This window comes from Haemaphysalis longicornis, unplaced genomic scaffold (assembly GCF_048455015.1).
Source record: "Haemaphysalis longicornis isolate Haplotype H1 unplaced genomic scaffold, Haemaphysalis longicornis Haplotype H1 scaffold_5, whole genome shotgun sequence".
Classification (NCBI taxonomy): Eukaryota; Metazoa; Arthropoda; class Arachnida; order Ixodida; family Ixodidae; genus Haemaphysalis; species Haemaphysalis longicornis.
In genome coordinates, this window is record NW_027526385.1 from 173,683,048 (window position 1) to 173,687,867 (window position 4,820).

The window sequence follows — 4,820 nt, forward strand, 5'->3', positions numbered from 1 at the left end:
GGACAAGTGTCTCTGCAAAGCCTGGCGATTTTGATTGGTGCGGACATTACAACGCGAACGCCAGCCCTCTGCCCTATTTTCTTCTGCCGATGTGCGATACCGACCAAATACGGTATAGCCGGCGTTTTACGGCGCTCGTTGCGGTCATGCGCACTGGTTTCAGCCGCTTTTATTGCCTGCTTCTCACGCCTGCGTGAGAAACACGCAATAAAAGCGGCTGAATTATTGTGTTCCACTAATTGTTCGTGCCTAACCTGTGCTACAATGTGTCTTTAGCAGCCATATGTGTTTCTCACGCGAGCTGCATTTCTAAGGACACACCACCAAAAAATCTTCAAAATTGAAAAAAAATGTTACGCAATATTTTTCCTTAACTCCTCCTAGACTCTCAAGAAATTGACTACTGTTCGCGGTATTTTTACCTTGAAACAGAAAAAGAGCCAAAAAACTGATGCGGACTTTCTTAGCAAAAAACAGACCGACGACATTCTAACCACAGTAATGTTAAAGCACGAGGTCGCGGGTTCGATTCCCGGCCGCGGCGGCCGCTTTTCTGATGGAGGCGAAAAGCAAAAACGCCCGTGTGTACGAGATTTCGGCACACGATAAAGATCCCCAGGTGGTCAAAATTAATCCGGAGCCCTCCACTACGGCGCGCCTCATCGTCTGCGTTGCGTCGGCGCGTTAAACCCTACAATCAATCAAATCAACAGTAATGTTAAGGGAAACATCTGCTAGATAAAAAAATTGCGTAACTTGAAACACAAAACATTTCTCGCGTAAGAAGTAATAGCAGGAAACATTTGAAAACAGTCTATTGTGCAAATGCGAAATGTTGAAATCTTTTACATAAGAATACTCGCATGCACTCCGTACAGATGTTTAACCAGCGCAGTTTTAACGTGCCATCGGTTTTTACCAGTCCACATTGACGCTTCCCCGTCCGTTGTTTATTGAGCTGTCCATCACAGAGTAGCTCACTGTGAACACGCTCTGCTGCGAGAAAGACTCTTTCAGGGGCGAAGCACCTGACGACATGGCTTAGTCCGTGCCTTGGCGTCTGCGTACACAGTGTTGCGCATGCGCGAGGAGCATTGCATTGGATTGTATTGGATTTGGATTGGATAGGATTGAAATTGATTGGATTGGATTGGATTGCACTTGGATTGGATTGGATTGGATTAAATTTAATTGTATCGGACAGGATTGGATTGGAATTGTACGCGCAACACTGTACACACGCGTTGTCACTCATTTACATGCGCGAGTGGGCAACGCAGCGGGTGATTTACGGTAACAACGATCCTCAGTGCTTCGCCCACTCGTCATAATCCACTTCGTGGCGATGCGTTATTTTTTTCGCCATCTCCAATTCACCATTCCCGCTTGCCAGTGTCAGTACATAAGAGTGCCTAGCTACATCATCTCGGGACCCAGCCAATCTCTCTCCCTTTACTTCTCACTCATCCCGAACTTGGTTTTATCGCACATGAGCATAAGATTTCGCCGGACAAGATTTGTGCGTACATTACAAATCGCAGGATTTTTCTTTCGCCTATCTAAATAAGGCTTCGCTTAAAAACATGCATCTCCAAAGTGCTATAGGTGACTGATGCTCCGTGGCACACAGCACCGTTCTCACATTTTCTTCCATGGCAAGCTGATTCGACGCTTTTTTCACGCATCCGTTCACGGATAGAAGCATTGGGAAACAAGAAGGAAATATTAAAATGCCTTGCAGGGTGTAGCACACGAAACAGCCTTATATATATTTGTGAGCGACCCTCATACAAAAGAATTCCTTTTCAACCCCCTTAATATCAACCGAGCCACGCACCCGCCAAAAATTCAATCGCGGAAACTTGATACCCGTCTGCAGTACTGAAAGCCCGCTGGAACATTTCGCTATTATTACGAGGTTCCTTTTATTCATCAAATTCCAGAAAAGCAAGTTACAAGCCGTTCCTAGTCTACCGGCAAAAATAGAGCACCCGTTCTCATGTGACCGTCTTCAATAGCCATTCGAGCATAGAATTTAAGCATTACTAGGAATAAGCAAAAAACGAACCCATGAAATCTTATTGTCGTCGCTAAAAGCATTTCCTAAAAGCATTTGCCACGACTTTTACGGCTTGCACGAAAGGCTAGCCAAGTGAATTTGGTAGTATACTACTTTCTGTTTGACGGCAAAACGCAAAGCTCCGTCCTCCAGGCATAATACTTCTTAAGCCACAAAGTCCCCCGAAGCATTTGAAATGAACTGCTTTATAAAATGTGCCGCTTTAAAACTTTACTCTGGTTTAGCAGACGACCAAATTTGGGAAGCTCGTAAAAATCTACTTTGGCGTAGTAGACTCAAGCAACGATAAGTGCTTCTCTATACTCATCTTCAAATTTTTCTGAGAAATCAAATTGGCAGCAGCTGGCAATTTCGTGCTCTAAAGGCTAAAATACTGAAAAAGTAAAGAATGGATCCCGAGATATTGAAAGTAATTAGTACGGGGACTTTTTAAACCCTCAAAGAGTGATTTAGACAATCCACGTTCGGTTTTCACAGAAAGCATGCTTTAGTTACTAGCGGGGTAAGAGCAGATGAAGCTTCAATTGGTTTACACGAGTTTACATACATGATAGTTTAAGTAAGCTTAATTCTGCTTGTCTGTCTTCATCTACTCAACGCATCCTAATGGACTCTTGAAGTCCAATACAACGCTAGAAATATTAAATTTTAGCCACCATAATCTTCAAACCTTTTTCACCGGATGTCAACAATCGTTTGGTAAATTTATTGCTTACCCTCATGTTACGGGACAACAAAAATGTTAGCTGCAAGGTACGAAACTTTTGACGACATGCTACGTGGTAGGTAGAAAACAAGAAGATAATGTATAATTTTCTTGATTGTGCAGCCACATTTCATCAATTTATTTTTAACCACCTATTGCATAAATTTTACATAAATTGTTCAATATAAAGCAACGGGCAGCGTTTGTAATATAAACCCAAAGTTCACCAGTGAGCATTACTATGAAGAGAAAGTTGAGCAGAAAAAACAAAAGCAAACTCTAAAAATGAAATAATATACGCGAAAGAAGAAGTTTAAATTGGCCCGTAATCGTGGTTATCAGTAAAGAAAAGGAAAACAGAGAAAACTGTCAATTTTTGGTTTTGGGGGAAGATAGATTTACAAATAGCAGCATCAGTGTTACAGACCTAAAATGCTCTCTTTCATGAAATAATCTACAACTACGGCGCCCCCTATCTAGGTATTTATTCTTGAAACAGGTTGTCCGTGAGGAGGTGGCAATAGAGCGACATCGGTACCTCTATCCGACTACGTATATATCTTGACGAAGGGACAACAGCAAAAAAATTGGTGAATGTTCATGCCGCATGTGTGCATTCCGCACGTCATTTTCCCCCCGGTCAATGAAACAATGGAATGGCCTACCCGACACCTTTGTTGCCGCCCCCACTGAATTGTTTTCCCTTGCGATCTGGTAGCACTTGCGCATCAACACAACACGACTAGAATCGTGCTTTGTTGAGTGCGCAGCTATCACCTACTGCTTCCGCAGTAATCTGTGAATGTTCCCGTAAACACGCTAAACACTGCATTTTCTTTTCCGGTTATCTTTATGCCCCGTTTGTGACTCTTTGTTTATATCATGTATAACACCCCCCTACAACAATGCCTTTTGGCGAATGTAGGTATGTCAATAAATAAATAAATAAATAAATAAATAAATAAATAAATAAATAAATAAATAAATTAATTAATTAATAAATAAATAAATAAATAAATAAATAAATAAATAAATAAATAAATAAATAAATAAATAAATTTCAAGCTCAGGACGGCAGCCGGAGGTATCAGTAGTAGTAATAACTTTATTATTTGAAAGTGTCCTCAAACACCCTGGGTGCGTGGCGAATGAGGGGTTTGGGAAAGCAAAACACCTCAGAAGTTCACAATGCACATAAGAGACCATTGCTCACTCATCACTTGCAGGTTTTACGTGGTTTAGATGAGCTGCAGCAATCTTGAGGCTATTTTAACCAGAGCGCATGCGATTTTGTCAGAGCAGCGTGGGCCGCTCCAATACGGCCTGCTTTGACAGTCGCAACTTCGCCTAACCAGCTGCTCGGCATGCTCCCACTGAATTGAGGCTGGTAAGCGCCTTCAGCATGCTAGGTTAAAGTGCTATTGCTCGTACTGTGCCCATGAAGGAAGCAAAAAAAATTAGAAGGTGAACATCTTTCATTTACCCCGCTCACTTCTTTCTTTCTTCCAAAACCCGATTAAAGGGACCCTGCAACACTTTTTTCAACTTTTCTTGAAACCTTAATTGCTTGCAGAAAGTAGTCACCTAACACAGCCAGTACTTATATTAGAAGGTCGCCAAGTACCTCGGCCACAAATTACTGCTCTATGCCCATCAGATAACTTGCAAACTTGCTCGAAAGATTTCTCTCTATTTTCCGGTCTTGACCTTCTTCGACGGCTCGAATTACGTCACTAAGGCCATGTAGTGGCTGTTGGCCAGTTTTCCTTCAGTTGCAGCAATGAACGCTTTTCGATAGCAACTTAAAAAAAGCCACAAAAACAAAGCAGAAATACCACGCGTATCTGGTGCGACGAGCAAATCACGCAGTGCCGCTCCGTGCTGGCGATAACAATGGCTTTCGCAATGGTTCCAGACGCGAAGGAAAGAGAAATAGCGCTCATCGAATGTGTTGCAGGGTTTCTTTAAATTAGCGCAACGCGCAATCGGAGATACTTTAATTAAGTTTGCATTTTTCCGTCTGCGCTTGTACGG